Source organism: Carcharhinus amblyrhynchos, unplaced genomic scaffold, assembly GCF_965287045.1.
Source record: "Carcharhinus amblyrhynchos unplaced genomic scaffold, sCarAmb.v2.hapA chromosome_1416, whole genome shotgun sequence".
Lineage (NCBI taxonomy): Eukaryota > Metazoa > Chordata > Chondrichthyes > Carcharhiniformes > Carcharhinidae > Carcharhinus > Carcharhinus amblyrhynchos.
Window position 1 is genome coordinate 1 of NW_027651156.1, and position 10,092 is coordinate 10,092.

At 38.7% G+C, this 10,092-nt stretch overlaps 1 non-coding gene across 1 annotated transcript; it reads left to right on the forward strand.

The window, feature by feature from the left end:
• Positions 1-354: 354 nt before the first annotated feature.
• On the forward strand, positions 355-1,313 carry LOC145340779 (18S ribosomal RNA). The gene has a single exon (XR_013886289.1). It is a non-coding gene; the product is annotated as an 18S ribosomal RNA (ribosomal RNA).
• Positions 1,314-10,092: the final 8,779 nt, after the last annotated feature.

Below are 10,092 nucleotides of genomic sequence, written 5' to 3' on the forward strand. Positions count from 1 at the left end.
TTAACCCCCCCGGAAACAAACCTCCTATAATAGTGCGTGTACAATGCATTTCATTATTCTAATACATTCTTCATTTTATCTGGCATAAATATTTCTATTATTAGGATCGCCCCAGGTTTGGGAAAAAAATCGAACCTTTAAAAAAAAAAAAGTTTTTTCGGTAAAAACCCCCCTCCCCCTTAATATACACGGTTGTCTCGAAAAACCCCTAAAACGAGGGCCGACGTATATTTTTCCATAGAATTGTTGTGATAATTTCTCTATATATAATGTAACAATGTGATGCTAGTGTAGCTTAATTTAAAGCATGGCACTGAAGATGCTAAGATGAAAATTAATTTTTTTCCGCAAGCATGTAAGGTTTGGTCCTGGCCTTAGTGTTAATTGTAACTAGGATTATACATGCAAGTTTCAGCTCTCCCGTGAGAATGCCCTAATTATTCTATTAAATAACTAGGAGCAGATATCAGGCACACATACACGTAGCCCAAGACATCTTGCTAAGCCACTCCCCCAAGGGATTTCAGCAGTAATAAACATTGATTTCATAAGCGCAAGCTTGACTCAGTTAAAGTTAACAGAGTTGGTTAATCTCGTGCCAGCCACCGCGGTTATACGAGTAACTCACATTAACACATCCCGGCGTAAAGAGTGATTAAAGAATGACCTTTAACTACTAAAGTTCAGACCTCATAAAACTGTTATACGTATTCATGAGTGGAATAAACAACAACGAAAGTGACTTTACAAATTAAGGAACCTTGATGTCACGACAGTTGGGACCCAAACTAGGATTAGATACCCTACTATGCCCAACCACAAACTTAGACAACACCTCACTATATTGTTCGCCAGAGTACTACAAGCGCTAGCTTAAAACCCAAAGGACTTGGCGGTATCCCACACCCACCTAGAGGAGCCTGTTCTATAACCGATAATCCTCGTTCAACCTCACCACTTCTTGCCATTACCGTCTATATACCGCCGTCGTCAGCCCACCCTGTGAAGGATCAAAAGTAAGCAAAAAGAATAAAACTCCAAAACGTCAGGTCGAGGTGTAGCAAATGAAGTGGGAAGAAATGGGCTACATTTTTTTCCAAGAATATACGAATGGTAAACTGAAAACACACCTAAAGGTGGATTTAGCAGTAAGAGGAGATCAGAATACTCCTCTGAAATCGGCCCTGGGATAAGCACACACCGCCCGTCACTCTCCTCAAAAATAACTTACCCTTTTTATAAATACATTTCTTCAACAAGAGGAGGCAAGTCGTAACATGGTAAGTGTACTGGAAAGTGCACTTGGAATCAAAATGTGGCTAAATTAGTAAAGCACCTCCCTTACACCGAGGAGATATCCGCGCAATTCGGATCATTTTGAACCTCAAAGCTAGCCTATATATCAATTCAACTAGACCTTATAAATCTAATCCATATTACAATTTTCAATCAAAACATTCTCAACCTTTCAGTATGGGTGACAGAACAATAACCCTAGCGCAATAGCCTATGTACCGCAAGGGAAAGCTGAAAAAGAAATGAAATAAATCATTAAAGTACTAAAAAGCAGAGATCATACCTCGTACCTTTTGCATCATGATTTAGCTAGAAAAACTAGGCAAAAAGACCTTAAGTCTATCTCCCCGAAACTAAACGAGCTACTCCGAAGCAGCATTATAGAGCTAACCCGTCTCTGTGGCAAAAGAGTGGGAAGACTTCCGAGTAGCGGTGAAAAGCCTACCGAGTTTAGTGATAGCTGGTTACCCAAGAAAAGAACTTTAGTTCTGCATTAATTTTTCACCATCTAGACAAGACTTACTCGTCAAAGAAACTTATAAGAATTAATAGTTATTTAGAAGAGGTACAACCCTTCTAAACCAAGACACAACTTTTTAAGGTGGGAAATGATCATAATTATCAAGGTTACCATCTCAGTGGGCCTAAAAGCAGCCACCTGTCAAGCAAGCGTCGCAGCTCTAATCTAATAACTAAACCTTTAATCCAGATATTCATTCACAACCCCCTTTATCCTATTGGGTTATTTTATATTTATATAAAAGAACTTATGCTAAAATGAGTAATAAAGAGAACAAATCTCTCCCGACACAAGTGTACGTCAGAAAGAATTAAATCACTGATAATTAAACGACCCCAAACTGAGGTCATTATATCACTTAATCATCAACTAGAAAATCCTATTCCCCTACTCGTTATCCCTACACAGGAGTGTCACCAGGAAAGATTAAAAGAAAATAAAGGAACTCGGCAAACATAAACTCCGCCTGTTTACCAAAAACATCGCCTCTTGACAAACCATAAGAGGTCCCGCCTGCCCTGTGACAACGTTTAACGGCCGCGGTATTTTGACCGTGCAAAGGTAGCGTAATCACTTGTCTTTTAAATGAAGACCTGTATGAAAGGCATCACGAGAGTTTAACTGTCTCTATTTTCCAATCAATGAAATTGATCTATTCGTGCAGAAGCGAATATAATAACATTAGACGAGAAGACCCTATGGAGCTTCAAACACTTAAATTAATTATGTAATCATCCACTTCCCAGGGAATAAACAAAACATACAATACTTCTAATTTAACTGTTTTTGGTTGGGGTGACCAAGGGGAAAAACAAATCCCCCTCATCGACTGAGTACTAAGTACTTAAAAATTAGAATGACAATTCTAATTAATAAAACATTTATCGAAAAATGACCCAGGATTTCCTGATCAATGAACCAAGTTACCCTAGGGATAACAGCGCAATCCTTTCTCAGAGTCCCTATCGAAGAAAGGGTTTACGACCTCGATGTTGGATCAGGACATCCTAATGGTGCAACCGCTATTAAGGGTTCGTTTGTTCAACGATTAATAGTCCTACGTGATCTGAGTTCAGACCGGAGAAATCCAGGTCAGTTTCTATCTATGAATACACTTTTCCTAGTACGAAAGGACCGGAAAAGTAGGGCCAATGCCACTAGCACGCCCTATTTTCATCTATTGAATAAAACTAAAATAGATAAGAAAAGATCACCTAGTGCCCAAAAAAAGGGTTGTTGAGGTGGCAGAGCCTGGTAAATGCAAAAGACCTAAGTCCTTTAATCCAGAGGTTCAAATCCTCTCCTCAACTATGCTCCAACCCATTTTACTCTATTTAATTAACCCCCTTGCCTACATTATCCCCATCCTTTTAGCCACAGCCTTCCTTACATTAATTGAACGAAAAATTCTCGGCTATATACAATTTCGTAAAGGTCCAAACATTGTTGGACCTTATGGTCTACTCCAACCTATCGCAGACGGCCTAAAATTATTTATTAAAGAACCTGTCCGTCCATCAATATCCTCTCCATTTCTATTTCTAATTACCCCCACAATAGCTCTAACATTAGCCCTACTCATATGAATACCCCTCCCTCTTCCTCACTCAATTATTAATCTTAACCTAGGTCTATTATTTATTCTAGCAATCTCAAGCCTTACTGTTTACACTATTTTAGGGTCCGGATGAGCATCCAACTCAAAATATGCTCTAATAGGAGCATTACGTGCCGTAGCACAAACTATCTCATATGAAGTAAGCTTAGGCCTCATCCTCTTATCAATAATCGTATTCGCTGGAGGATTTACCCTCCATACATTTAATCTAGCTCAAGAAACTATCTGACTCCTAATCCCAGGTTGACCACTAGCCTTAATATGATACATTTCAACCCTAGCAGAAACTAACCGAGCTCCCTTTGACTTAACAGAAGGAGAATCAGAACTAGTATCAGGATTCAACATTGAATACGCAGGAGGCCCATTTGCCCTATTCTTCCTAGCCGAATATACTAACATCCTACTAATAAATACCCTATCAGTTATCCTATTCATAGGAACTTCCTATAATCCTCTTCTCCCACAAATCTCAACACTCAGCCTTATAATAAAAGCTACATTACTAACATTTATCTTCTTATGAATCCGAGCATCCTACCCCCGCTTCCGCTATGATCAACTCATACACTTAGTCTGAAAAAACTTCCTACCCCTCACTTTAGCAATTATCCTATGACACATAGCCCTACCTCTCGCTACATCAAGCCTACCCCCAATCACTTAAGGAAGTGTGCCTGAATTAAAGGACCACTTTGATAGAGTGGATAATGAGAGTTAAAACCTCTCCACTTCCTCCTAGAAAAATAGGACTCGAACCTATATTTAAGAGATCAAAACCCTTCGTGTTTCCTATTACACTATTCCCTAGTAAAGTCAGCTAATAAAGCTTTTGGGCCCATACCCCAACCATGTTGGTTAAAATCCTTCCTTTACTAATGAACCCTACTGTACTAACCATCCTAATTTCAAGTCTAGGCCTAGGAACCACCCTTACATTTATTGGGTCACACTGACTCCTAGTATGAATAGGCCTTGAAATTAATACTCTAGCTATTATTCCTCTAATAATACGCCAACACCACCCACGAGCAGTAGAAGCTACTACAAAATATTTCATTACTCAAGCAACTGCCTCCGCTCTATTATTATTCGCTGGCATCACAAATGCTTGAACTTCAGGTGAATGAAGTTTAACCGAAATAATTAACCCAACTTCTGCCACACTAGCATTAACCGCACTTGCCCTAAAAATTGGTCTTGCACCACTACACTTTTGACTACCCGAAGTCCTCCAAGGCTTAGATCTCACCACAGGACTCATCCTATCAACCTGACAAAAACTAGCTCCATTCGCTATTTTACTTCAACTATACCCCTTACTCAACCCCAATCTATTATTAACCCTTGGAATTCTCTCAACAATTATTGGAGGGTGGGGAGGACTTAATCAAACACAATTACGAAAAATCCTGGCCTACTCATCAATCGCAAACCTCGGATGAATAATTACAATTCTACATTATGCTCCTAACCTAACCCTACTTAACCTCATCCTATATATTATCATAACACTTACAACCTTTCTCTTATTTAAAACCTTTAACTCAACTAAAATTAACTCAATTGCCTCATCATCAACCAAATCCCCTCTCTTATCCATTATCACTTTATTAACCCTCCTTTCCCTAGGAGGACTACCCCCACTTTCCGGATTTATACCTAAATGATTAATCCTCCAAGAATTAACAAAACAAAGTTTATTTATTCCAGCTACTATTATAGCTCTCATAGCCCTCCTTAGTCTATTCTTTTACTTACGTCTATGTTATGCTACAACACTAACTATAAACCCTAACCCAACCAACATATCATCATCTTGACGAACAAAACCCAACCACCCAACCCTCATCCTATTAACCTCAGCAACCTTATCCATCCTCCTTCTCCCCTTAACACCCACAATCTTTATACTTACCCCATAGAAATTTAGGTTAACAACAGACCAAAAGCCTTCAAAGCTTTAAGTAGAAGTGAAAATCCTCTAATTTCTGCTAAGACTTGCAAGACTCTATCTCACATCCTCTGAATGCAACTCAGATGCTTTAATTAAGCTAAAACCTTCTAGATAGGCAGGCCTCGATCCTACAAAATCTTAGTTAACAGCTAAGCGTTTAATCCAACGAACTTCTATCTAAGCTTTCTCCCGCCGCCACAGACAAAGGCGGGAGAAAGCCCCGGGAGGGAACTAACCTCCGTCTTTGGATTTGCAATCCAACGTAAACAGCTACTTCAAGGCTTTGATAAGAAGAGGATTTTGACCTCTGTAAACGGAGCTACAATCCGCCGCTTATTCTCAGCCATCTTACCTGTGGCAATTAATCGTTGACTATTTTCTACCAACCACAAAGATATTGGCACCCTTTACCTGATTTTTGGTGCATGAGCAGGTATAGTTGGAACAGCCCTAAGTCTCCTAATTCGAGCTGAACTTGGGCAACCTGGATCACTTTTAGGGGATGATCAGATTTATAATGTAATCGTAACTGCCCACGCTTTTGTAATAATCTTTTTTATGGTTATACCAATTATAATTGGTGGTTTCGGAAATTGACTAGTTCCTTTAATAATTGGTGCACCAGATATAGCCTTCCCACGAATAAATAACATAAGTTTTTGACTTCTTCCACCATCATTTCTTCTCCTCCTCGCTTCTGCCGGAGTAGAAGCTGGAGCAGGTACTGGTTGAACAGTTTATCCCCCATTAGCTAGTAACCTAGCACATGCTGGACCATCTGTTGATTTAGCTATTTTCTCTCTTCACTTAGCCGGTGTTTCATCAATTCTAGCTTCAATTAATTTTATTACAACTATTATTAATATAAAACCACCAGCCATTTCCCAATATCAAACACCATTATTTGTTTGATCTATTCTTGTAACCACTATTCTTCTTCTCTTATCACTTCCAGTTCTTGCAGCAGGGATTACAATATTACTTACAGATCGTAACCTTAATACTACATTCTTTGATCCTGCAGGTGGAGGAGATCCAATCCTTTATCAACATTTATTTTGATTTTTTGGTCATCCTGAAGTTTATATTTTAATTCTACCGGGCTTCGGAATAATCTCTCATGTAGTAGCCTACTACTCAGGTAAAAAAGAACCATTCGGATATATAGGCATAGTTTGAGCAATAATAGCAATTGGTCTACTTGGTTTTATTGTTTGAGCCCATCATATATTCACAGTAGGAATAGATGTAGATACTCGAGCCTATTTCACCTCCGCAACAATAATTATTGCTATTCCTACAGGTGTTAAAGTCTTTAGCTGATTAGCAACCCTTCATGGAGGATCTATTAAATGAGATACTCCTTTACTCTGAGCTTTAGGATTTATCTTCCTTTTTACAGTAGGTGGTTTAACAGGAATTGTCCTAGCTAACTCCTCATTAGACATTGTTCTCCATGATACTTATTATGTAGTAGCTCACTTCCACTATGTTCTTTCAATAGGAGCAGTATTTGCCATTATGGCAGGTCTTATTCACTGATTCCCCTTAATTTCTGGTTTTACTCTTCATCAAACCTGAACAAAAATCCAATTTACAGTTATATTTATTGGAGTAAACTTAACCTTCTTCCCTCAACACTTCCTAGGTCTCGCAGGTATACCACGACGATATTCAGATTATCCAGATGCATATACTCTATGAAACGCAATTTCATCAATTGGCTCCCTAATCTCTCTCGTTGCTGTAATCATATTACTATTCATCATTTGAGAAGCATTTGCCTCAAAACGAGAAGTACTATCCGTTGAACTTCCACATACAAATGTAGAATGACTACATGGTTGTCCTCCTCCTTATCACACCTACGAAGAACCAGCATTTGTTCAAGTCCAACGACCCTCTTTTTAACAAGAAAGGAAGGAATTGAACCCCCATATGCTGGTTTCAAGCCAGCCACATCACCACTCTGTCACTTTCTTCATAAGATACTAGTAAAATATATTACACTGCCTTGTCGGGACAGAATTGTAAGTTAAACCCTTACGTATCTTATTTTACAATGGCACACCCCTCACAATTAGGATTCCAAGATGCAGCCTCCCCAGTTATGGAAGAACTTATTCACTTTCACGACCACACATTAATAATTGTATTCTTAATTAGCACCCTAGTTCTCTACATTATTACAGCAATAGTTACAACTAAACTTACAAATAAATACATTCTTGACTCCCAAGAAATCGAAATCGTTTGAACCATCTTACCTGCTATTATTCTCATTATAATTGCTCTCCCATCACTACGAATCTTATATCTCATAGACGAAATCAATGATCCACATCTAACCATTAAAGCTATAGGCCATCAATGATACTGAAGTTATGAATATACAGATTACGAAGACCTAGGATTTGATTCTTATATAATTCAAACTCAAGACTTGACTCCAGGTCAATTCCGTTTATTGGAAACAGATCACCGTATAGTAGTACCTATAGAATCACCTATCCGAGTCCTAGTATCAGCAGAAGACGTCCTACACTCATGAGCCGTTCCAGCTCTAGGCGTAAAAATAGATGCTGTTCCAGGACGACTTAATCAAACTGCCTTTATTGTTTCACGTCCTGGTGTCTATTACGGCCAATGTTCAGAAATTTGCGGCGCTAATCACAGCTTTATACCTATCGTAGTAGAAGCAGTTCCCTTAGAACACTTCGAAGCCTGATCTTCATCAATGCTAGAAGAAGCCTCATTAAGAAGCTAAACTGGGCCTAGCATTAGCCTTTTAAGCTAAACATTGGTGACTCCCAACCACCCTTAATGATATGCCCCAATTAAATCCTAACCCATGATTTTTAATCTTATTATTCTCATGAATTATCTTCCTTACTATTCTACCAAACAAAATTATAAATCATTTATTCAATAATGACCCAACCCTAAAAAGTACTGAAAAACCTAAACCTAATCCCTGAAACTGACCATGATTATAAGTTTCTTTGATCAATTCTTAAGCCCATCACTTATTGGAATCCCCCTTATTGCCCTAGCAATCTTAATCCCATGATTAACCTTCCCAACTCCAACTAATCGATGATTAAACAACCGATTAATTACTCTCCAAGCTTGATTCATTAATCGCTTTGTTTATCAACTTATACAACCAATCAACCTTGGAGGACATAAATGAGCTATATTACTAACAGCCTTAATATTATTCCTAATTACCATTAACCTCTTAGGTCTTCTCCCATACACATTTACCCCTACAACACAACTTTCTCTAAATATAGCATTCGCCCTTCCATTATGACTTACAACTGTATTAATTGGTATATTAAATCAACCTACAATTGCATTAGGCCACCTTCTTCCAGAAGGAACACCAACCCCTTTAATTCCAATCCTTATTATTATCGAAACTATCAGCCTATTCATTCGACCATTAGCCTTAGGAGTCCGACTAACCGCCAATTTAACAGCAGGCCACCTTCTAATACAATTAATTGCTACCGCAGCATTTGTCCTCTTAACTATCATACCAACTGTAGCCTTACTAACTTCTACAATTCTATTCTTATTAACAATTCTAGAAGTAGCTGTAGCAATAATCCAAGCATATGTATTCGTTCTCCTACTAAGCTTATATTTACAAGAAAATGTATAATGGCTCACCAAGCACATGCATACCACATAGTTGACCCAAGCCCATGACCCTTAACAGGAGCTACCGCTGCCCTTCTTATAACATCGGGTTTAGCCATCTGATTTCACTTCCACTCACTTCTTCTCCTTTATTTAGGACTAACCCTTCTTTTCCTAACAATAATTCAATGATGACGTGACGTTATTCGAGAAGGAACATTCCAAGGCCATCATACCCCTCCTGTACAAAAAGGTCTTCGTTATGGAATAATCTTATTCATCACATCAGAAGTTTTCTTCTTCTTAGGTTTTTTCTGAGCCTTCTATCATTCCAGCCTTGCACCAACCCCCGAATTAGGCGGATGCTGACCACCAACAGGAATTAATCCTTTAGATCCATTCGAAGTCCCACTCTTAAACACTGCAGTACTTTTAGCTTCAGGAGTAACCGTAACTTGAGCCCACCATAGCTTAATAGAAGGTAACCGAAAAGAAGCAATTCAAGCCCTTACTTTAACCATTATCCTAGGAGTTTACTTTACATCCCTTCAAGCCATAGAATATTACGAAGCACCATTCACTATCGCCGACGGAGTTTACGGAACAACATTTTATGTTGCCACAGGATTCCACGGTCTCCATGTTATTATTGGTTCAACATTTCTAGCAGTTTGTCTTATACGACAAGTCCAATATCACTTTACATCAGAACATCACTTCGGCTTCGAAGCCGCAGCATGATACTGACATTTTGTAGATGTAGTGTGATTATTCCTTTATGTATCCATCTATTGATGAGGCTCATAATTGCTTTTCTAGTATAAATTAGTACAAGTGATTTCCAATTACTTAATCTTGGTTAAAACCCAAGGAAAAGTAATGAACCTCATCATGTCGTCTGTCGCGACCACGGCCCTGATTTCCCTAATCCTCGCTTTAATCGCATTTTGATTACCGTCATTAAACCCAGATAATGAAAAACTATCTCCCTATGAATGTGGCTTCGACCCATTAGGAAGTGCCCGCCTCCCCTTTTCTCTACGTTTCTTCTTA